At 37.7% G+C, this 26,289-nt stretch overlaps 1 long non-coding RNA gene across 9 annotated transcripts in view; it reads right to left on the bottom strand.

Annotated features, from left to right (window-relative positions):
* Positions 1–26,289, bottom strand: part of LOC106506349 (uncharacterized) — a 411,165-nt gene that overhangs the window by 353,914 nt on the left and 30,962 nt on the right. For 3 of the 9 annotated variants that reach the window (XR_014829253.1, XR_014829255.1, XR_014829254.1), the window contains exon 3: positions 2,445–2,632. The exons of 5 other annotated variants lie outside the window; for them this stretch is intronic. This is a non-coding gene — a long non-coding RNA (uncharacterized LOC106506349). Of the gene's footprint in view, positions 1–2,444; positions 2,633–12,372; positions 15,041–26,289 lie in introns of those variants that run through there. One more of the 9 variants, XR_002339154.2, reaches the window with a different exon arrangement.

Raw genomic sequence — 26,289 nt, 5'->3', positions numbered from 1 at the left:
AAGCAATAGAAATTAGAGCAAAAATAAACCCATGGGACCTCATCAAACTGAAAAGCTTTTGCACAGCAAAGGAAACCCAAAAGAAAACAAAAAGACAACTTACAGAATGGGAGAAAACAGTTTCAAATGATGCAACCGACAAGGGCTTAATCTCTAGAATATATAAACAACTTATACAACCCATCAGCAAAAAAGCCAATCAATCAATGGAAAAATGGGCAAAAGACCTGAATAGACATTTCTCCAAAGATATACAGATGGCCAACAAACACATGAAAAAATGCTCAACATCGCTGATTATAAGAGAAATGCAAATCAAAACTACCATGAGATACTACCTCACACCAGTCAGAATGGCCATCATTAATAAATCCACAAATAACAAAGTGCTGGAGGGGCTGTGGAGAAAAGGGAACCCTCCTGCACTGTTGGTGGGAATGTCAACTGGTACAGCCACTATGGAGAACAGTTTGGAGATACCTTAGAAATCTATACATAGAACTTCCATATGACCCTGCAATCCCACTCTTGGGCATCTATCCGGACAAAACTCTACTTAAAAGAGACACGTGCACCCGCATGTTCATTGCAGCACTATTCACAATAGCCAGGACATGGAAACAACCCAAATGTCCATCAACAGATGATTGGATTCAGAAGAGGTGGTATATATACACAATGGAATACTACTCAGCCATAAAAAAGAATGACATAATGCCATTTGTAGCAACATGGATGGAACTAGAGAATCTCATCTGAGTGAAATGAGCCAGAAAGACAAAGACAAATACCATATGATATCACTTATAACTGGAATCTAATATCCAGCACAAATGAACATCTCCTCAGAAAAGAAAATCATGGACTTGGAGAAGAGACTTGTGGCTGATGGGAGGAGGAGGGAGTGGGAGGGATCGGGAGCTTGGGCTTATCAGACACAACTTAGAATAGATTTACAAGGAGATCCTGCTGAATAGCATTGAGAACTTTGTCTAGATACTCATGTTGCAACAGAACAAATGGTGGGGGAAAAACTGTAACTGCAATGTATACATCTAAGGATAACCTGACCCCCTTGCTGTACAGTGGGAAAATAAAAAAATTATAAAAAATAAAATAAAATAAAATTCCCCCCCCCTGGCCATAGGAACAGAAAGGGCTCCTACATCAGAGGAAATCAATTCATATTTAATACATGGATGGAAGAATTTAAAATAAGATTAGATTTCACAACCCTCACACACCTCTGGAAAGAGAGTAAAGGTGTGTGTTTGCCTTGCTTTGTTGTTTTACGGAAATGATCCACTGAATAGAGAAGTGATTTGAGAATTTTGCTCTATCAGAGAAACTATAGATAAAAAGGTGAAAGAAACTCAAAATTTCCCTGCAAAAACCCTTCAGATTCAACCTGAGGATGCTAAAATGAGCATCCTTTAAAAATCAATTATTTTTAATTTTACTAGAAATAAAAACAGAAGCGGGTCCATATGCTATCATTAATAAAGGTAAGAATTCACCCCTAATAACCAAGAAGAGCTAGGCCATGTTAGATATGTTTGCAGCCAAAAGAGTTTATGGTTGTACAAAAGAAATGGCCGAATCAATCTGGATATTGCATTATTTCAGAGTGCATACACATCAGCATTTCACTATTATAAAGAATTACACATTATATTTCATGATGGAGATTGCCATACATATATATATATATATGCGTGCATATGTGCAAGTGTAAGTGTGCATGTATATAAACGTATATACACATACATTTAGCCAGAGCCTCTTATTCCCCCAAAGTAATAGATTAATACCCCTAGTAAGTTTGTACTAGAAGCACAATTCTGTTATCCTCGAAATGCTCCTTAAAAGGCTATTCATTTTGTTGCATTGGTTAGGAATTCATCTTGCCAAGACATATAGCAATCAAGCATTTATAACTAATAGGAAAAATCTGTTCAAATTGAGAATTTTGCTTATTAAAATAGATTTTAATGAACATGATATAACAAGCCACAAATCAGCATGAGATATCCCTGAAATATATAACCAAAGCATTTAAAATCCCAAATTTAACCAAATTCAGAATATCAACTAAAAATGACCCAAGAAAAGGGAAAAAGAGCAAATTCCTGAACGGGAGTGCTATAGATGAACAAATATGAATGCTCAGTACTTAAAAAAAAAAAAAAAAAAAAAAAAGCCAAACTCTTACATAATGATAGAAATGCAAATGAAAACCAAAGTGAGATCTTTTTTTAAACCACCACATTGGCAAAGATTTAAAATTCTAAGAATATCAAGAATTGGCAAATACATAGAACAATGGGAGCCAGTAAGCATATAACAATGAGAAAATATCTAGTGAGAGGATTTGTTTAGGAGCATAGGTTCCAATTAAATAATCAGGGTGATTTGGCCCAGGGAGGGTACTGGCAGATACATACTTGGTTCCTGGAAGCCAAAAAGCCCCAAGGCCATTTGTGGCACTGCAGTGAGGATGATGGACAATGGACAGCACCATGGAGGTCTGAGATGAAGGATGTCTGGGTCACTACTGTGTACCAGGGTTCTGAGGTGAAACTCGAGGGCTGTACACCAGCAGGAAAAAGGCAGTACACTGATCTCAGAAGAACTGGCAATGAAAAAATCAAGAGATAGAAGTATATGGAATTGAGGCTAGCATCCATTCTCATAAGTTGAGGTACAAAATACAAGATTATCTAGAGAGAAGAGTAAAAGCATCCTCCACCTCTTATTTACAGCAAAGCTTTAGCTTCCTAGGCCTCTTAAGTTTCAAAGAGCAAATGCAATCAGAGAAGCGAGAAAACGCATAAGCAAAGGAAAACAATCAAGACAAAATAATAATAGTTTAGCCATAAAATATAGTCAAGGACCTTTAGTTCCTCCTCAAGAGCTAAAGATAATACCATAAGACATATCCTGGAGTTGTTTTATGGCTACTGAAACCTTCACCAGGTGGAAAAATTTAACTGAATCCTGACCACCAGTACTTAGACTTCAGACCAGCTACGGCCAGAAAACTGATCATTGAGATTCCCTAAACATCACCCTGATACCTCATTATAAAACAATGTGCATGAGCTGATTCACCCTACAACCTACACTCCTAATCTTGCCTTCAAAATCCCTTCCCTGAGAGCCATCTGGAGGGTCTTTCGAACATGAGCTGTCTGTTCTGCTTGCTTGGACTTGCAGAAAAAAATGCTGTACTTTCCTTCACCACAACCTGATGTCAGTAGACTGGCTTTACTGCATGTCAAGTGACGAGACCCAAGTTCCAAGTTTGGTAACAATATTACGCAGTCATCTTAAACTTCCTACTAGCATTACAAATGAAATTGTATCTCAGATAATATCCTATCCTAGGTTGTTCTGGTATCTAAGTTGTACTTCTATTGGAACAAACCTCAAAACCAATTTTCTTTTTAAGAAAAAGCTAGTGCTTGGCTTCATTCTTACTGGTGGTCTGCTCCTGTCTATAAATAAACCAGCTGTTTCAATGATAGATGTAGGGATGGATGGAAAAGACTTACCAAAAGATGTTATATTTCTAGAGGTCTCAAAAAAGTTTCTCAACATTCTATATTCAGATTTACCATAGGATGTCATAACAATCACTTCATTTAGTCATTCACTTACCGTTGGATGAGTGGTGACCTTGTACTTTAGCTGTTGAGAGTAATTTGAAGTCTAACACTATATCACCTAGTCTTAAAATGGACACAGTTATATCATGAAGCCAGCTACTTTCTACCACTCAGCAACCAGCTGCCAAGGTGGCAAAAATAACATTGTATCTCTGACAAAGTTATTTTGCTGTACAAGGAATTTGTGTGAAAATCATCAATAGTTAAGAGCAGCTAAAAATTCTCTTCAGCTTTTTGGAAGTTAATGAAAACACCTGTGATTTTAAAATTGGGAATTTTAAAAAATCTTGCCTGAGTCTCTTCATTAAGACATTGTTAAGCAGAATTCATGACTTAAAATCCTAAACCTCCTTCCTGGCATGCAAACTGTAGTGGTTATCACTTAGAAATACAACCACATGAGACAACCTTCTTGGCACTAATGTGTATGCAAGCAAGGCATCAACAAAATACTCAACTTAGTGAAAAAGCAACACATGATTTCAATGCTGTTTTCCATTCACATGTCTTCAGAATTTTTTAATTTAAATGTGGTAACCCTGCTTAACAATAACCAGGCAGGATGTTGCTTGCTACTTACAAAAGAATGGAAATGAAATAAATGAACTGAATTGGTTTATTTGACTTAAAAATACTTCTACCACTGATCTTTCCTTTCCTGCAGCAGCTGGAGAAATGCAGGGAAAACACCATGCTTCAGTTCAGCTTTACTTTACAGCCTGACTGACTCCAGATGCTAGGATTATTCTGGAAATGTAATTAGTTTCAATTAACTAACATCTGGCCAAACATAAACATCGTATTTGGGATTCAGGTAAAGGAAAGTACATTCCTACAGAGCAAGCTTGTTTACTGAACAGTATGAAAAAGGTTAAGAAATCACATTTGTGTTTTTGAGATAGAACTAGTTTATCAGAACTGGCTTTTAAAACATATTCCTTGAGATTTTCTCTATCTCTAGGATTCTAGATTAACCTCCAATATAATTGCATGAACCAAAAATCCGTTTACATAATACCAGGTAAAATCCTACCTCAGTAAACACAAAGCCAGCTGAAATCTCTGTATGTCTCAACTCCAGCCAAGAGTTCATCTATTTCTAGGAAAAACGTAAATCTATTTTCAACCTGACAAAAGAAGTATCCCCTTGGAATTAGCTGTAATAGGATTTGAGTGGCTCTTCCATGGGATAATACGTTGGAGGGAAGAATTTGGTTTTATGATAGTTATAAGTGATTCTTTACATGTGAACTGTGCATAACAATATAGATGACAAATCTCTAAGTTGATGTGGTGAATGTAGAGATCAAACAAAACATCACCAGGCTTAGAGGGAATAAAAGTCATGCTTTATTAAAGAGAGATTTTCTGTACACGTGCTTTCTGGGCCATTAGCACAATAAACTTCTATTCAACTTTGCTACTTTAGAGAATGTAGACATGTGAATGGGCTGAACATTGCCTACACAGAGAGCTGACTTCAATCTGTAACTAGAAAATGGTCAATAGTTCATGCCCTGTAAGATCTAAGTGGGAAAAGATTTGGTCTCTTGCTCATTTCCATATTTGTAATATTCAGAAAAATTACCTTTAATCATCATCCATCCTAAAGAATCAAATCAAAAAGCATGCTCAAACTCAGGGTTAAAAATCTGAAGCTAATGTAGCCTCAAGCCCTCTACTAAATAAAGGATTTGTAAAGCACTTTAGCAGTCCATCCTTCCACACCACAGAGAGACACTAATTGCAGAGATTGCATCTAACTCCCTGAAAAACCTTTCTCATTTTACCTGTTCTATGTGTAGAAGGAGATTGTCCTTGGTGAAAAATTTCAATCTAGTCAGTCTATTAGCATGACTGCCATATCCCTTGCAGCCTGGTTCAGTTACACAGATTATGCAACAGAAGGAACATGTGTGATAGTGACAAGATTTATTTTTTAGCAACTAGAAAACATCTTCAAATTTAAATCTTATTTTTGCAATCATGCATACTGTTTTCCCATTTAGAGAGAAAAACACACATACACAAACACATTTTCTCATACCATTTATCTATTTTGTGACCAAAATCTTGATGGAGTAATTTACACTGACTCTTCAATTTTCTCTTCACTCCCTCCCCCAAAACCATCAACTTTCATCACTTCACTGAAAAAACAGGTAATTCTCAATATTTTTCTTACATTATCTCTGTTGAGTTGACACAATGAACCTTCCCTCTACTTGGAAATATCCTACCATGTTGGCTTGCAATATACCAGACCCTTGCTTCTAATCTCAGTTCCCCATCTATTCCTTTCCCATTGGCTGGTTCCCCTTCCTCTGTATTCTCCTAAAAAATTGGTGTTACCATGCTATGTACTCTCCATGGTCAACCGCATTTATTATTTCAACCACTACCTCTTTGTTAATGACTCATAAATCTTTATCTTTAGTCCATATTTGTTTCAAGCTCCATGCCTATATTTCAAACTGGCTACTTCTCAGCCCTATGTGTTTTTTCTCTAGATATCTCAAACTCACTGTGTCCAAAATGAACTTCCTCTATCCTACTCTTTATGAAGTAGTTCCTCTGACTGAATTCCCGGTGTAATGTCATCACCTGCACTCTCTCCCAAAACAGAAGAGTATCATCTCAATTTCTTGTCTTCCCGAAAGACTGCTGTAGACTGAGGGCTCATATACCCTCATTTGGATAAGCTTCATATCAGCACATTGCAGTGAGACATGACCTCCTCACTTTTAATCCCAAGCCTTGACAATCCTTCTCTCACAGTCTAAATGCAAATCCAATCATATCACACTTTTTTTTACTACAAGCTGCGAATGGTAATTAAATTTGAAATCCTTTCCCTTAGGAAAAAGGCCTCTTAAATCAGATTTGTATCAACTTTTTCAAGAGTCATATGCCACCATAAACTCTGGTGTGCTAGATGATCATTTGTTAGCTTGGTTACACTGGGAATTGTTTTCTGGAATTGCCTTTTCTATGGAATTCCAGGTTAGAATTGACCAAACATATAAATCATAAGAGACTTGGGAAACAGAAATGAAACAACTACCCATACATTGGAAGGTCATGGATGTTTAGAGGTCATGAGAGAGATGTAGACATGCTGGAAAGTCTCAGTTTGGTCTCTTTCCTTTCCACTTACAGCTGTCATCCCTGATTGCTGACAATGCTAAGTGACAGAGGCCCCAGGCTGACAAGCAGACACTCTACTACAAACTTCAGAGGTAGGAGCTTCAAAGATTAACAAATGTAGGAGTTCCCATTGTGGCACAGAGAAAACAAATCCAACTAGGAACCATGAGGTTGCCGGTTTGATCCCTGTCCTTGCTCAGTGGGTTAAGGATCTGGCGTTGCAGTGAGCTGTGGTGTAGGTCACAGATGTGCTTTGGAACTAGCATTGCTGTGGCTCTGGCCTAGGCCATTGGCCACAGCTCTGATTAGACCCCTAGCCTGGGAACCTCCATATGCCATGGGTGTGGCCCTAAAAAGGACAAAAAAGACAAAAAATAAATTAAAAATAAAAGTTTAGCAAATGTCCATAGCCATTCATACCAGCCTCCTTTGCAGCTATACTCCAGAAGCAGTTTCTACCTCACTGATTTTCCTACCAGATCCATAGGAGGGCTGGTGTGTAATATTTTATCTTTATCCTTCAACTCTTTTGATCCTTTACTTGCCCAACTCCTATTATTGTATAAGCTCTAATTCTGATGATAAATTCTTTACTCCACAGCACCACCTGATTAAACAATGACTGACATATCTGATTGATGCACAATCTTCAGGTACAACACTGATGGACTTGAGGTCCTCCATATAAGCCCTGCTTTTAAATGCTTGTGCACTCTGTTCCCTTGACCTGCAATTCATTTGCTTGTGCTAGTCTTCTCCTCCCATCTCCCTGACTAATTTCTGTCATTCTCAGCTTTCACTACCTCATTGCCTTCTTTTGGAAGGATTTCTTTACTATGCACATAGTAACTGGTAGTATACATAATTACTATAACACATAATAATTACTAATTTATGTAACTACTAAATTATCTAATTTGACATCCCTAGGCTGTGAAATTACTGAAGGTTGGCACAATGTTTACCCTGCACCTTTAAAATCTGGCACGAAACTTATGAGATCTAAAACAGTATCCAGATAGGAAAAACTCCAGCCAACTAAATTGTCTGGTATCCAGATGTACAGAACTTTTCTTTACAAAGACTTTGACCTCAAAAGAACACATGATAGCTGAGATAGGGCCTTTGATAGCAAGTAAGGGTATTTTTCAGAGTTCAAAACTCAAGTTCAGTGCCCAAAGGACTGCTACTACTACACTTCCATTTCCTTCTACAACCTGCTTAAAACTCTCCAGCTATACCTCATCCACTGTAGCAGTGGTTTTCCAACTAGGTTCCTGAAATTCTGACATTTCCTTGGAATTGCTTCAATGGTCCTATAGGGGAGAAGGAAGAGTTGGTAAATCTTAGATGGGAGGTGAATCCAAGGTATTATTTCACTCTCTGTTCTCACTACATGAGCTTTCCTTGTACGCCATCAGTTTGGGGTGGATGGGGGGAGTGGGAAGATGTCTTTTACTTAACAAAAGTTGAAAAGCACTGACCTACAGAATAATGTCAAAGTTCCTTGGCAGAGCTAGCAAGATCTCCATAAACTTTGCCTTGACTCTGCGGATCCATCTCCTGGCATCTCTTCTCTTTATATTCTAATAGCTCGCAACACAGAGCATCCTGGTTTATTCCAATTCTGTCTTGGTGCACATGTTTCCCTCTGCCTGGAATATCCCTCCCACTACTTGCCTTGCTTATTTTTGGTGTCAAAAATAAGCTTAGACATTATCATCTCCAAGGAAGGCTTTTCTGAAACTACAAGAAAGGTAAGATTCCATCCTCTCCACTTGTGTAGTATCCCAGATACACCTCTACTATAATACAGCATTACACCAACAATCTCTCTCCAGCTGGCTTGTCCATCCTCAACTACGAGTGTTGCCAGGTGTCTTTTTTCTTCACTGTTTAAAGTTTTTTTTGAAGTACAGTTCATTTACAAGGTTGTGATCGTTTCTACTATACTACAAAGTGACCCAGGCATACATGTACACATACTCACTCTCAGAGTCTTTTCCACATAGGTTATCACAGAATACTGGGTGGAGTTTTCTGTATTACACACCAGGGTGTATCTTCATCACCCTCATGCCTCAGATTCTTAGCATAGGCACCAACGCAGAATTCAGGAAATCGGTATTGAGTAAAACCCTCCCCAGGTATCAAGATCTTATCAAAAATTTTCAGATGAAAGAAAGGAGAAAAGGCAATAAAAGGAAACGGTTTATTTAGATCCTAAAATATGCTAGCTGGTCTCTATACACAGCCTATCTGGGTCTTGCAGGAACTTTGAACCTGATACTACTGTTCTCACTTTTAGAGGATTGTGGCTCACAGAAGTTAGGTAAACCTTATGGGATTGAGTGTCTAGGAAGAGAGTGAAAAGGGTTAGATTTCAGGGTTGTCTGTTCCAAAGTCTTTATGCCAATCTACATGGCTAATGGTTAATTATCTGTGTCTACTTGACTGGGCTAAAGGGGATGCCCTGATAACTGAGAAAACATTTCTGGGTGTGTCTGCAAGAGTGTCTCCAGAAAAGATTAGTATCTGAATCAGTAGACTAAGTAATATCTCCCTCCCAGGAGTAGGTGGGCACCCTCTAATCCATTAGGAACCTGAATAGAGCAAAAATGCGGGCAAATTTGTTCTCTTGAGATTTTTAATCTTCTCTTCTCCTTGGACACTGGCACTCCTGGTTTTAGGCCTTTGGACTTGAACTGAAACTTATACCGTTGGTTCTGCTGGTTCTCATCCCTTCAGGTTTAAACTGCAACTATACCATTGGGTTTCTTGGGCCTCTGGCTCATAGTTGGTGGCAGATTAATACATACTAAAATATAACATCAAAGAAAACTGGCCAAGAGAGTTCACTTGCTCTGCAAATGTCCCCATAATAACTTCAGCCTACTTATTTTTTCCAAACTTTCCTGTCAACCACGATTTTTAAGTGAAACATTTCTTTCAAAGAACATCACTCTAAGTATATGCCACCTACTCAGTCAATTCAATAAACATTTATTTAGCACCAACTAAATGCAAGTCACTGCCTATAGCCTTAGGGGAGACATAAAATGAGAAAGGCATGGTCCTTGCCCTTCAGGAGCTCATAATCTAAAAATACACATTAACAACTCCAAATGGAGGCAGATGGTAATAAGTGCTGTAATAGAGGTACTTACAACGTGCTAAGGAAGCATAAAGCAGGGAGAGATTAATTCCAACCGTGGAGTAATAAAACACCTTGGTAAATGTATCTTTCACTACACACTAAGAAAGTCTTTTATGACCTAAGCCAAAGAATGCATTTCTTTGTAAAATGCCAGAGCTTATTCAAGAAACTAATAGACATGGGTTTTGTTAGCAAGAATAGAATTTAACAATTGAAGCAACCCTACCTATGTGTGTTTTTCCATACCAACTGGAGAAAACCCATGGGTCTATTTATTTAAAGGGTTCTCAGTCTATTTGGAAGAAACTGTACATGGTTCTGCCTATAAATCTATGTCCATTCATAGCATTTCTTTTCAGTGCACTTGTGCACTTAAAATGAAACTCTTTTGAGCAGTCAGTCCTGACATAGGAAATGTAGATTTCAAAGGTTACAACTTAGGCCTAACCAATAAAGGATAAAAGCAAATCAGATTTTTTTTTTTAATTTTAGCAGGAAGCAACTACAGCAACTTAGCCATTTGAAACCTTGATTCAAAATACTTAAATGACTGTGAATGAGGCCAGCTGTGCTAAATGACTTCTTCTACGTGCCAAGTAGATTTATTAGGTGCTAGCACCACTGCACCAGACTAAAAGGGTTAGACTAGAATTAAAAGTGAAAGCGCAGACAATTTATGCAATTCTATCACCAAAGATCCACTTACAGAATGTGTTGTGTTGCTTAGAGATTGAGAGTATACTGTATACACTTAGGAAAGCAGATCATTTGCACTATATATATATTTTAAAATAAGTAAATCCTCATTTAATATAAAATGATAAAGTGTACCTTTAGATGTTTGTTTTTAATTAGCAGTTTTCCAAAGATGACATTACCGTAGGAAAATACAAACTAATAAAAGGTCAATGTGTTATTTTCAAAAGCTGTCTCCCTGATAGGATCACTATATCCTACAGCAGAAAACAAGTGGGATTTGACAAAAGCCGACAGGCTAATAAAAGGTTTTGCTTCTGTGAAATCTTGAATCTGCTTTAGGTAGAAGAGGAAATTGATGGGAAAGTATTCATGGCCTTGTCAGATTCATAATCCAGGGCTAACAGCATATTATTCTATTCTGATAGATACAGCTTTCCCTTCCTTTGTTTGGGACATCAGCTTATAGTACCTATTTCTACTTTTTTGTCATTGTTTTGCTCCTTAATCTATTAAATCTGACCTTTATCCCAACTATTGCCATTGTATGAACATATTGTCAATATTTATCAATTACATTTGTCCTTATGAAGGTGATATCTCTCCTTTATCTAATATCATTTGTTAGGTGGGAAACACTTCTCAACTCTGACATCTCCTTCCTACACAGAGAGTTCAGTCAATGTAACTCTGGCCTTTGAACTGTCTCAGTCTCATCCTGGGGAGGGGATGTGACACATCTGATTCATAAATTTAAGAGGGAAACTGGGCATGTTAAATGCATCTCTAGCTTCTTCTTCCTGGAGTGAATCAGCTTGCAGAGAGCTTGTCTTCTTCTCTGCTCCCCCACACCTAAGTCTTACCCTTTTAGGTAACTACACTGGCCTACCTAGATATAGCATTGACTGTGATCAGATCAGTAGATTGGTGTAAGTTTAGGACCCTGTTACTAGATCCACTTGGATTCCATTCAGTAAAGCTATTATTTTTCTTTCCTTACTTGCTCTTTATTAGTTTAAAAACTAGGTATAGAAGAAGACTCCAACAAAGTTTTGTTCATGGGACTCTTCTCCTCCAATGGCATCTAGTGCATACTTGTTTTTCCCCCACTTCTCTGCTTGTTCCTTTATTCTTTTTATTAGTTTTTTTTTAATAATTTCTCTTCACAAAGACTTCCTTTTGAGTATACTGTTTCTCTCACATAATGTATATGTTTTATATTTTTATATTTCCTGCTAATGCTCATGTTTTGCAATTAAAACAAGCATTCCACCTCAAAAAAAATGAAAACTTGGATGTCTACTAATTTACTATATCAAAGCATTTTCTAATAACTTTCTATATAATTATTAACTTTTAGAGCTTTGTTTACATGATTTAATAATCATTATCAGTAAGTTTCCATCTATTTATGAAAAATCTATTATGTCCCAGGTATGGTATTATAGGAAAAAAAAAGAGTAATGCACAAAACAGATATAGACTCTATACTCAGTGAGCTTATGTTTAAAAAAAGAAATATTAAGGATCCATACTATAAAATGTGAGAAGAGGTATGGGGAAAAGGTGCTGTTATAAAAAGTAACAGAAGGAACTGAAACATTGGGAAGTAAGGAAATACCTTGATGGAGAAATGACTTTGACCTGAAATCTGAAGAATGGTTGAGCTTAGATGAGAGTAGGAAGAAACTATATTTTCCAGAATGAGATCATAGATGTGAATTTATTATGCTTGATAAATGACGTACATGTAGCATATATTTAAGTTTTAAAGGCTGCAAAATGAAAAGAAATAATAAAAGGTTTATATGTACATATACACATGCATCTTTCTTGTAGGAATCAAATAAGCTTAACAAGTGGCTAGAACTGAATGAGACGAAGGCTCTTGGGATCCACCTTTAAAAACTCTGAATTTGTCCAACCTAAGGTATTTTAAAATGGACTCTCATCAAGAAATATAACATACATTGCTTCATCATAGCAACTCACATTACAGCAACTCCTATGGAAATGGATTTAAAGTAGGAGGTTGACTCTCAAAATTCATTGATTCCAAATCCTATGGCCCAAACTTCATAGTAAAAATGAAGATGATGAAGACAATAATTACAGTCAATAAGGAAAAATATGAACATTACATTCATATAGTCCTAAAATCATATCTCAGATATGATTTCTCTGTCCCCTACAAAATTCCATTTAAAGAAATGTTTATAGTACTCTGGAAGCAATCTCTAGACAATATTCTTGTTATATCTCAATAGAGCCCATTCCAACTCAACCTCGACATTGGCTGGTGTACAGCATGGAGTCATGGGGGAAGCCTCAGTGTTGCTGCATATAGCATTTTATGCATTAAAGTAGAGGCTTAATTACCCATATTATTGTCATTGCTTTGCTTCAAGACATAGTTTTAAAACTTCATGAAGCCTTTTGACAAATAACAATATTACGCTGTTAAAACTAGTTCAAAAAATAATGATATTTGTTTCAGTTAAAGATTCAGAGTATGTGTGGTAAACTATTAGATAAACATCAAGTTTCTTTTTTAGCACAGGATATATTTTATAAATTTAGTTTTCCCATAAATATGTGCAATTGGTCACAGACATGAAATAAACAGTTAACACATTTCCCGTATTTGTTAAATTGGTACTTCTAAATTTTAAATCAAGTAGTGATTTTGATTGATATTATTAAGGGATAAACTAAGGCATAATTTTAAGACTTCGTTTGAGCAAAAATCGATTCAAACTGGACAGCTTCCAATCTAGCAGATAAAAACGAGCTCTGTGTTGCTGTGCAACTTGCAAGACTGATTTCATAGAAGAAAGTGAAAACAAGGAAGTACCACTAGGCAAAAAGATGGATTGATTATTGCAGAATTACTTCCTTTAGGGGATAACAAAGGTCTATCAAAGAGATTTCCTACCTAGTACTGATCAGGCAATTCCTGATAGACTGTTTTAAGATGCCATTTCTGGGAGAACTGAAACTGTTAAGTCTTGGTTTGGTGATGTGGGGCTTTGCATAAGAAACACCATTTTGTCCTGCTGTCTTGTTTTCAACAACTTTTAGGCAAATTTGCAATGGTATGTGCTTAGGAACATTTTCAGGCATTGAAAAGTACAGCTCAGGTATCCAGCTAGATTTTTACATCGCTCAGTATCTCAGACTAGAGTTTAGTCCTAAAGGGACTGTGCTCAGAAAGTATGGCTCATTTCCCATAACATAGTTAAGGTTTCAAACACACAGTTAAGAATGAAAAATGAATAAACAAATTGGACTTGCCAGATCTTGCATCACCAGTCAGAGAAGCAGGGAAGGAGAACAAAGACAAAAAGCTAGTGTGGTTTTGTCCCGTTTCAGGCAATACTAATGCACACAGCTTAGGAAAAATCTCCTAGCCTCCATTCACCCAACATGGAGACTGATGTTGTTGCTCTAGTAGTGAGGGAATTGCACACTTGTGCAAGTAATCTGGCAGTGAAGCACTCCCAGGCAAGCATCCCTTGCCTCACTCTTATTCTTCTCTAATGCAGGATCTCATGGAGATTGCTGACAATATTACATATGAAATTCATTGCGTGCTTTGGTGGGCATGGCTTGTTCTCCTGAAAGAGATAGCAATTCTCTAGGGACACACATGAGACTGTCACACTCATTCCATTTGTGCTAAAACAGAAGGAAATGCCAAAAAGCTGTGGGGTGGGGATTGCACCAGGAAACAGGTATTGGACCACTGGGCCTTCTTTTCTTGTCTAAATCATGGGAGCATGACTGAAGCAGGCACATTCCCCAGCTCTGACTAGGGAGAAATCCTCAACAAACAGCAGCAAACGCAAAGCTAGAGAGAGAGAAACCCTGGTATAACTCTTTTAAGTTTAGCTTTAAGATGTTTTGAAGGACGGCAGGTTATTTTAAGCAGGACCATCCCACTGTGTAAATGAATATATATTTTGATTCCTCCCTATGCACTCTTCACCCCCAAGCATCCCCAGAACCTCCCCCCAAAGAGCAATTAAACCCTGTTACCCTTCATCAGGGCCACTCAGGCTCAACAGTCACTGACAGCCTGTGAAACTTGTCATCAGACAATCCCCATCAAGGTGGCTCAGAGCTTCTGTCAAGAGCAACCAGTGGAAGGAAATCAGCCTGGACAGCTGGGAATGCTGTTCTCGTGCTCTCTGGAATCCTACCTACTTCTCAGGGAATCCTGACTCCTGACTTTTCTTAATGATCAGTTGTTACTGGAACAAAGTTTTGCAGGATTCTCAGAGAGAAGCAGCTGCCTGACTGGTGGTTTTCCCTCAGTGGTTAATGCCCCCAGAATGGGGTTCTCAGTGCTGAGTAGATGACTCTCAGGAACCTGGAGGGAATAGAGCAGGACCATCATTTACATGTCATTAAAGAAAACCCCATGGCAAATTTTAAGACTAGCCAGTCATCTGAAATGTGACAGTTGTCAGTGGCCTGTGGCAACCCCCAGCCTCCTTCAGTTAGGCTTGTCTCTTGGTACCACCTGGTCTGAGAACCGCGTTTGGAGATCCCATCCTATGCACCGCACGTTCTGCTCAGAGCTCTTTTTCCACCGCACTCTGAGGTGCCCAGGTCAGTTTTCATAAGTCACATCAGTCTGTTAACCTTTAAATGTTGCTATTTTCCAGTCCTACAGGTAAATGAATCCTGTAAGAACTGGAGGTAGACCATACCCACTGTGCAGCTTCAGAGAGCAGCCCTGGAAAGTTCCTAGCGTGGCTCACAAAGGGCAACCGCCTCCAGCTTCCTGCAGTAGACTTTTCAACAGGCAGCCGGCAGAACAAGGGATCCGTTTTGCCATTTCTCATCTCAGAGAAGCACAAGAAGTAGACCAATAGGGTGTAATTAAGAAATATTCACCAGAAGGCTTACTGGAGGTAGGTTTCCCATAGAAGAGGGAAAGGGGCGGGGCGGGGGGGTGGTTAGGAAGTAACACTTCCTACAAAATGTAAAAAGAGAGCAAAAGAAGCAAAACCGTATTTTTTTATGTTTCTATTTAATGATGTAAATAGTTTTTAGGTCAGCAACAAATTAAGTTTATGAACTCATGGTTTATAAACATTTAGAGAAAAAAGGTAAACATTCAGCTCATAGACTAAAGAGCTGAAATGGACCCTAGAGATTATCTGGATTATCCTCCACTTACCGAGAAAGGAAACAAGAGCTCAGGGAAAGTAAGAGGCTGAGAGAGGGAGAGCACACTGCAAATACTGAATAACCACTTCTTCATCAACAAACAAATTGATTTTTCTCAAAATTAACCAGACAAGTTGGTAGCAGTCAAAGAATTAAAATGTCTCTGGACTCCCAAGACTGTGTGTTTTCTTTTTCTATTTTTATATATGTTTTTCAGCACATTTACTCAGTTAAAATGTCAGGGAACCACTATTAGTAGTAAAAATACTTCTTCAGAGATGATAAAAGAACAATTAAAGGAAGAGAAACAAAGAGAGCCCATAAAACCTAAATAATTCAAAGTACAGGGAAGGTAAGCAGGGAGAGTTGCCCTATTTTGGTAAAAACTTTTTATATATTTTATATACACTTAAGTAAATGCAGAAATACACCTAATAGAACATTGCTTTACAGGGCTACTTTCAGATCAGCTTTTATGAAAATAAGCATACTTTGCTTTTTATGTGCATGTGCTTTCTAAAAAAGTATGTGATAGAGATATTTTGAAAATTCTCCAGATATGCTTTATTTTTTTTTTAAATACAGATTTTTCCCCTCCTTTTAATTCATGTGCCATCAGGGATAGGCTAAGAGACTTATTGCCTAAAAGAAGGAAACAAGATGTAGCACAGAAAGTGATCCACCTCAAAGGAATAAAAACTAAGGGAAAGGATCTTCCTTTGGAGTTAAGTGGCTATGTGTTTTGAAGGAAGGGATGGTGGAGCCTGGAGAGGAAAAGAATGGACAGACTAAGGGATGAGATATAACAGGTTTCACTATCTTTCTTAAGCTTAAAGCATAAAGAGAGGAGTTGGTGCAGGAGGAAAAGTTAGAAGGGTAGATATAGCTTAGGCATAGTCCAACAATATGGAAACTAAGGCTCCACTCCTCTGCACACAGACTGGGGAAAACTGTCTGTAGGGAAGGCTTGGTTTGGGCACGTACCAACAGGACGCCACACTTTCCCCATAAAATAGCTGTGGCTGAGCTGGTGCCTGAGCACAGTCTCCTGAGCCAAGCACATTGCAGCTAAGTATGTAGAAAATCAGTGAAGGATCCATATGTGTATGTTTAGGGAACAAGCATGCAGTGGATTCATAGGTACTGACAGAACTGATAGACTAGGGTTGGCCTGGAATAAAAACATGCCATCAGTAAAGGCCTCTAAAAACCACAGCTCTTCATATGCACATGTCTTATACTCAGATTTTTCTCTAAATCTCCTTGTTAGTTGCTCTAACTGAAACCTGGTTCTGCCTTGAGGACACTGCCTCCAAGTGACGGGGGTTTTCCCTTCTACAGTCTTCACATTACTGTTTTTTGGAGGTGGGGTTGATGCTCTTCTTGTTCCTCCAGTCTCCTTAAAAGCCCACTCCATCTCCTGAACCGCCCACTTATCACAGTAATCCATAGACTTCTGAAGGTAGGGGAGATGAGAATTACTCCTTTTTATTTCCTGAAACTTAAGAACCTGGGTCCCTGATACTCCCACAACTACCACTTGTGTCATAACTGGTATTTCAATCTCTATATAGTTATACAGAGAAGCTGGCATTTTAATTCTTTGATTTGTTCCTTGATTTGCCCTTCACTGATAGCATCTTCCAGTTGTTCCTACAAATACAATTAGATATCATCTTTGACACTTTTTTTCACTTCCACTATGGATGTCCACTTGTTGGGCATCCACTTCACCCTCAATATCCTGCAATGTATTTCAAAGGACAGTTCCGGGGTGGGAAGGCAGGGGGTGGTCTTGACTACTGAGCCCTGTTGTATGCCCCTGGCCACAGTGATTGATTCAGAGGTGGGACCATGATCCACATTACTCAATAAAGATGAGATTTTTTGGGAAAAGTTATCTCTCTTGATCTCCTTAGAGAGAATGCCCTGAAGCAGTTCTTAGTCTTTTTCTGGACAATGCAGTGTAAAGATTTGCCATCTAGAACTGCTACTAACTAGATCTGCTATGATGCTATACAAATCTGGATCAAACCATATCTGAAGTTGCATCAGCCAATGCCTAGTCTCTATTGTACTGAGGCTTTAAGCCATGGAATGGGCTGGGCAAAGCAAGTGCCAGTGTTATTAAAATAAATAACCATAGCTTTGATTGGCTGAGACACAACAGTATATTTTTGGAAAAGGTTCATTTGTTCCTTGAACCAGGGTTGGTAAATTTAGAAAATTTAAACAGAAAAATGACATTTTTTTTCCCAGCAGCACTCCCTTTCAAAACTTATGATCATCTGAACACTTTATTGTGTTAACCACTGGGGGTTTTGTTTGTTACAGCAGCTGGCACTATCCTACCTAGTATACCATTTTAAACTCTCATAATAAGTTCAAATTCTATTCTTCATACAGCAGGAGAAAGCCATAGTATGACTATAATAAATAAATAGTGTTATAAGCATTTTTCCAACTTATTTTAGATACTCTCTGAAAATTTCAAGGCTCAAAAAACAGAATTTAGGAGCTCCCATGCTGGTACAGCAGGTTAAGAACACAACTGCACTGGCTCCAGTCACTGTGGAAGCACAGGTCTGATCCCCAGCCCATTGAAATGAATTAAAGGAGCCAGCATTGCTGCAGGTGTGGCATAAGTCACAGCTGCAGCTCAGATTCAATCCCTAGCCCAGGTATTTCCATGTGCCATGGGTGTGACTATTAAAAATAAATAAAAACACTGAGTTCCCTATGTGGCTTAGCAGAAACCAACCCAACTAGCATCCATGAGGATGTGGGCATGATCCCTGGTCCTGTTCAGTGGGTGAAAAATCTGGTGTTGCTGCAAAATGTAGTGTAGGTCACAGATGTGGCTCAGAGGCTGTGGCATAAGCCAGCAGCTGTACCTCTGATTGACCCCTAGCCCGGGAACTTCCATACACCACACCTCTGGCCCTAAAATAAATAAATAAATAATGGACTCTGACTGAAAACCTGGTGTTAATACAGACAAAGGCTTAAGGCTGGATTCGCATAAAATGAACACAGCTGTAACTATACATGAGACTTTCTTTATGTGGTTTGGATCTCCCCTACATTGATTTTCTTTTCGTTTTTCCCTGATGATCACTTAAGGCAATAATTGATTTGGAAACAAGGAAACTTTTAGGTAACTTCTATTTTTATAATTCTATTCAAATAATTGTATTTCTCCGGCTTTTCATTTAAGGTAGGTCTCTATGTTGTCTATTGTTCCTACCTTGAGCCAGCTCAATGGATGCACAATCTGTGCAGTCACTGGGGCCACAGGCTTAGCAGGGCCCCGTCTTGGTTTAATGGCGTTTTTTGTTGATATTTTCAATTTCTTTTTATTAATTTTTGAACAAAAGGATCCATATTTTCCTTTGCCTTGAGCCTCACCACCACTCTACGTGCATATATACACATACGCACACACTGACCAAGACTCTTCTTAACCAACTTTTAGTCAGGCTCCTCTGAGCCATCTTTTCAACCAGGCCTCTACTCTCCCATCCTCCTGTCTTGGCCTGCCCATCAGCCCAATTTTAGTAAAGAATCCCTAGAAGTCAGTTTAGTAACCCTCGATTCTTGATAACTGATCAAGTTCTTCTTCCTCTCCCAGCTTTGGTGTCTGAGTCCTTGACCCGCCTTCAGCAAGAATCCTATTAGACTGATTTAGCGAGAATCCCCTACCCCTGATGTCTCCTCTCAGTCATTTTCTATCCACTAACCCCCTCTGCACTGCTCATTGGCTATCAACTCCCAGCTATCCTTGCTGTATTTGGAGTTGAATCCAGTCTCTCTCTCTCCTATGCAATGCCCTGATTATAGTAGTTTGAATAAAGTCTTCCTTACCATTAACAAGTGTCTGAATATTTTTCCTTTAACAAAACACAAACATTTTACTATATTACACCCCTTTCTTGACTAATAAAAATAGTTAAAGTTCAGAGTTCTTTTGTGGCTCAGTGGGTTAAGGATCCAGCATTGTCCTTGCTGTGGCTCTGGTTACAACTATGGCATGGGTAAAAATCACAGCTAAGTTTCAATAGGTTTATTCCTGTTATATATTGGAATGTGCACTTAACATTTTATATATATTTTTCATTTAATTTTTATAACAACCCCATTGGAGAAAAATATTTACTTTTCCTATTTCCTATGTACAGTTGAGGCAGGAAGAGATGAAGGAATTTTTTTTTCCAAATTTTGCTCAACTTTCAATAGACTTGACTAGAACTAGAATTAAGGGAAAATTTTTAATAGACTTCATATTCCATGTTTTAAAAGGGGGTGGGGTGGGAATACATTCTACCTAGTTCTAATTTCTGGTTCAAATATAAGCATCATTGTTTCAGATCAGAACCAAATCATGTAGTCCATGTGAGAATTAAAGCCATAGATAACAATGACCTTTCTTGAGTGAAATACATGGATCTGTGGCTTCAGTAAGAAAAAATTTCAAATTATACTCCCTTACTATTCTATAAGGCAGCTATGGAAACTAAAATAAATGTGCAATACTCCTCTTAATCTCCTTAAATATCAAATTTTGACTCATCCAGTTGTTTAACATTCATAACATAATGTTATAGGAGTAAGGGATGAATTATTAATCAGAATCTGAAAAAAATTCATAATTACATATTTATAAAAGTAATCCCTATCTGGTTCTACACTTACTGAGAAGAAAAGGCAGCTGAATAACTGCTAGAAAGATCCAGCTGCCAGCTCTTTTCATTGCAGCGAGAAACAATTGCAGATGTAAGGCCTTTTAAATATGCTTAAGATGCACATTTAAAAAATACTTCGTTTTTTTTAAAAAATAAACTGGGAATCAATAATGCACTACGGTGTTACTAATATCAACCCATTAGTAAGAAGCAAAGGCCATTTATCCATTTAAAAAAAAATCAGGTTAATTTCTGCCAATGTCTCAGGTTTGATTCCACTTAACATGGGGTGTTTTTATCTTCTCATTTTGGGCACTTGAGGTCAGACAAACCACCTACCAGTTAGAGATGGAGGATCCTTTCCCCCTGTTCTGTCACCTACTACTTTAGGATGCTCATTTCAAAGCATCATTTCACCCTCTCCAGACTTTCAGGGGAAAAACCATACCTACTCCGGCAAAAACTTATTTCATATTTTAGCTTAGTAATATAAAGGCCCCAAGGAGTTTCATTTTCCTACACTACAGGGTAGCAATGAAAACTGTCACTGCATTTATTGTCAAACTATTTGTGTTTCCTTATAATAAGATTCTGTCCTGCTTAAGGTTTCTTTGAAATTTTAATTGCATGTTTCCCATTTACAATAAATCACATCGAAGTTTTTTTGTGTTCCTGATCTCTCCATATCTCTCATATCCCTATACCCTTAATCTTCCCTTATTTAAATCACATGGCAAATGAATCCCAAACTAATTTCAGAAGCACTTTCATAAGAAGACTTCCCTGTTTCTATCCTTTCCCCACCTGACAAACAGGGTAGGGAAACAACTCTGAGAGGTTTCAAGAGCGCTGAAGTAAATAGAACTTTAAGGAAATTGCTATGGGTCATATTTCAGTTATCAAATGATAGAGCTATTATCTGCACAACAGGTTAAATCACTGCACCGTGTGAGTACACACTGTGTTTGATAAAGGAACGCCTAATAATCATTTGAAGAATTTTACAATAATCCATCAACAACATTCCCATTATTGGTTGAACATTCTACTGGTATCTGTTAGATGGGGCCGAAACCATTATGACTCCTAGAAAGTTTATATTTAGCATTTGAGAAAACATCTCTAATAGTTTATTTCCTGAGTCCCCTCTTCAGTTTATAAAGAAGGGACACTGGGAAAATTGCCAAAAATTTCCTTTTCAAATGGGTTGGATTTGTTACCTAGTATTTGATTACAATCTTTTGATTCAAACAGGTCTTTCCCTGGAATAATTTGAGGAAACTCACTAACCCTTTATGATAGCAACCACCTAGTAAAAACACTACCTGGTGATTCCTCCAGGAAAGAGCATCATTCCTGAAGGCTGGCACTTGTCCTTCAACCCTACAAAATTCCCCCTATAATAACTGCCCATGAACCATACCTCTGGGACTAAGCATGATAAACCTTTTCTCTTCAGAGTGCTCCTCATATAATGGAATCTGTGTCATCCTTATGTTCTAAACTTTTTCTGGGCCACCTAGAAATACTGGTTATTTATGAATTCCCTAATAAAAATTTAAAAATTTGGTACTAGGTAATTGTATGAAATTCTAATTTTCAGTGCTCTGAATGTCTATGTCCAATAATATAAGCTTCAGATATATAGTAAATTCTGAGTAAGAAAATACAGAAGAATTGTAAATATTAAATCTTCATTATTTGCTTACATGAAACAACACATTTTATGATACAAAAATGACACCTAAGCTCTTATGCCTTATACTGTTCTCCATATCCTATAAGCAAATTTTCTCCATGTTCTTTCAGGATTCTGCTCATACTGATTTTTTTTTTTTTTTACCTTATTAAGTTTTACAAAAAGCTCAATTTCCATTGCAGCTATCATACAAAATTGACCCAACATAATTGCACAGTTTTAGAGTAAAGGGTGTGGCTGAAAGCATTCTCAAAATTCTATGATGATCTGGGAAGGAGGCTCCTCAAAAATAAAAATCGGCACCTTCCAGAAAAGGTGAAACTCAGGTAACATGAGAGACTTTCGTGGAAATTTCCAGTCAGAAGAATAACACCATAAACATCAAGATTCCAAAAAGAAAGAAGTGGCTCCAAATACAAGCCTTAAAACTAAAGTTTCAAGGACAGATGTTCTGAATTACAGATGCCAATTTTTTATCTAGCTGCTTCTTTTTTGGGCAACTGTAGATTCCGGAATGAATAGCAATAGGGATCAATTTATGTAATGACTGGTAGTGATAACCTGCAATGCCGAGAGGACAGCTAGTGTGGTATAAGTTTGGAGAAATATCTAAACTTCAAAGCTATACATTCATACTTTGGAAAATAGATCCAAACAGGCTGAATATTCCATGTTGGCGGCAAGGGAGGAGGGGTACTTTATAAGCAAAAGAATTGTTTCTCTTACACATTCATTTAAAATCATTCAAGTATTTATTTCTAAGAATTCTGAGTGGCAAAATGTGTTGACAAACCAGGACTCTTACTTTATTTATTTAAATGACCTAATAATCTGTCATTTGTATTTTACAAAACGGAAAGAGAATTTAATGTCTCGCTAGTTTAACCACTGATCTAGATTCTTTTATATGCCAATAATTCTGATAATATTTGCTCATATAAAACAAATAATAAAGCTTGTCCTTGCAGGATCTATAAACTCATTTATATGAATAATCACCAACAGATTATGACTGTGTTAGAGCTTCCCAAATCCCTGGAGTATAAAACTGAACAGGAAAATTAAATAAATCATAATAGCCCAAATCAAACTAAGCAAATCTCTCTGCTCACTGGATTTTACATTAACTTCCACAAGGTCATTTGACTTACCCCGAGGTTGGCAGGATAACCTAAATAATTACTACTAAATTCCCTACCTTTTTTCTTAAGCAAAATTAGTTGCTGAAGTTGCCATTCATGAGACATCCATTTGACTTTTAGTTAAAGGGTCCCTTAACAAAACTGCAGAATGATCCGATCTGACAGGCCCACTGGTAGAGGAAAGACAGATCATTGACAGTTTCTGCTACAGGAGTGGCTTAAGTTTAAAATTTATAATGAAACAGCAACCCCCAATAATCTTGTCAGACCTCAGGTTCTAAGTTTTTGGATACACAAACAAAATTGTTAGAGCCCAAAGAATTGCTATGATCATGATCCAATTAGAAGTGCCTGGTATTTTGGACTCTAAGACAGAGATGGATGTGTTTTATATCCAACATGCTGTGGTTCAAAGTTAGAGCTCTGATCCCTTTGGGAGTCTCCCATTACCCACTGCAGGCTGGAATTAAGGAAGAGGATTAGCCAAGAGTAATTTGTGTAGCCAAAAGTTAAGCTTCCAATGAAAGCTTGTTCATTTTCTGCCTCTGAAACTGTTCCAACCCAAAGCAATTCCTACCAATGAAGCACCACCTCTCTTCTCTGGACTGAAGAGCTATCACCCAGAAATCAGAACCTACTGCAAACTCTTCCTTATTCAAGCCTCTTGAGAATTTTGTTAAGCATGAAATGAATGTTTAGTTACTTCTACTTTCTAGCTCACCTGCTTTCAGTCTGTGCTTTTAATGATTATTAATCAGATCAAGAAAGGAATAAGACTGATCCAAGGTCTCTTTCCTTACCAAGGTCATTCTCAAATTCCATATTTTGTATTAAGATTCTTCATTACTTCTTCAAATGTATCAGTTTCTCCATGATGTTTATTCACACTCTTATCAACGATGGGGTTATACTGAATTATCTTTGTTTACATATAAGCAATACTTTATAGCAACTACCATTACCAAACTTCATGAAGTCCCTGCTTTAACACACGAAGTTTCAGCCACAACTAAATAAAGCAGTGTTGAACTTGCCAGTATACACGCTAAAAGTGAGTTTCTCTCGCAGTTTCCAGGCACAGGCAACATATCACCCTCAAGAAATAAAATAACCACTTAAAAATAAAAATTTAGCGAATCAAAAATTTTATTTTAATCAGAAGAATCCCATTATACCCTTTTCATTCATTTACTCATTCACTAGTATATTCACTCGGCAAATCCTTACTGAGCGCCTTACTGAAAATCTACTTTGAATCATTTTCTAGGTTCTGGGGACAGATAAAAAAAAAAAAAAAAAAGTCAAACTATGATTTCTTGGAATTTTCTTAAGCAGAAAAAGCTGATTAAATAAAATATGTAGTATGTCAGCTGGTAATGAGTGCCAGAGCCAAAAAAAGGGGGGGTGGGCAGAGAAGCAGGGGGGCAGGGGAGTGGAAAGCAGAATCAAGGAGGGGGAGGGGCTAGAAAGGATAAGGAAGATAACAGGGAGGACCCACTGAAAGGGGCTATGTGAGCAAATCTTAAAAAGAAATGAAGGAACAAGCCATGAGAATATTCAGGGAACATCCCAGCAGAGAGGATAGACATGGCTGGAGCCACAGGAGCCAAGGCAAGAAGATTAGGCAATTAGGAGATGGAGATGTCGAGAGAACTGTAAAGACTGTTGCTGGTCGGGATAGAGGGGTGTGAGCACATACAGCACAGCACCAGGGCTGACCAGCCATGGGAGATGCTCTGGGTTCATCCAGTGACCTAGGATGGCACTGAAGAATTTTGAACAAAGGAATAATATGATCTAACTTAGGTATCATTATGACTGTTATGGTCAGAAAAGAATTTGGACAGTGACAGAACAAAGAAGCCTTCTCACTGTCCTAGGTTATCAAGCAGAACTTTTCATCCATCCATCCTTCTCTAATGAACAGTTCTCAGCATCTGTTTCCTCATGCAGCAAAAACAGAAGTGTACCCACCATGTCTTCCAATGAGAAACTCGTCCACAAATACCAAGACAACTTTCTGTATATTAAGAGTCATTCTATCAACACAAGCAAGGCTCCCTCTGGGCTTAAATGCTTTGAGAGAGCTTCTTAATTGCACCTAATTAAAGAGCATGTAAACAATCTTAATTTGAGATGTCTATGTGAGGATGGATTTTAATTATTTAATATTAAATTTTAAAAACGCTCCTCTGTAAGTGGAATTTTTTCTCACGTGAAAAACTGATGTAGCTACATCTCTGGACTAGACATATGGTGAGGTAGCCTCATAATCATATCCGATATAACCAATTTAAATCTGACTCATGCTTAGGATTCTATAATGTTGGCATTAAAAGAGTTGTATACCTTTAAATTCAGAATAATAGAAGAAATTTTAAAAACCACTCTGTGTTTCAGAAGGGTTACTTTAATCCAGAAAAACAAATCGCCATAAGATTTCCTTAAGACAGAAAACTTCCATAGTAAATTATTAATATGTTGATGTCAATGTATTTATAGAAATGTAGCTATTCTTTAAAAAACTGAGACTTCTAACCGGGGCTACTAGGATCCCTTACTAGATCTCCTGAAGTCTGTAAAACCTTTGAAATGATATGCAAAGTGTGTGTGTGTGTGTGTGTGTGTGTGTGATATGAATTTTTCTGAAAATAGTGATCATAGATTTCACTAGAGTTTCAAAGAGAATCTATACTCAATAAACTTCATAACTGTGATACAGACAGTATAGGGAAATGATTTTAGTCACAAGAAAAGTAAGAGCTTAAATGTGTATTTTAGTATTTATCCAAAAAGCCTTTTTTTCAGGCTCTTCTAACTGTACAGTACCTGAGGCAAGATCCAACTCTCCTAAAACTTACATTCTTCTTTAAAAGATAAATAAAAGCCACACAAAACAGTTCAGGGGCGGTGTTCCTAT

The sequence above is a fragment of the Sus scrofa genome, chromosome 15, assembly GCF_054392235.1.
Source record: "Sus scrofa isolate SSC_HxYL_T2T_F1_AM1 chromosome 15, Sscrofa_HxYL_maternal_Yorkshire_Landrace_v2.0, whole genome shotgun sequence".
Classification (NCBI taxonomy): Eukaryota; Metazoa; Chordata; class Mammalia; order Artiodactyla; family Suidae; genus Sus; species Sus scrofa.
Note: the sequence above shows the minus strand (reverse complement) of the source record. Positions and strands in the feature narration are given on the sequence as shown.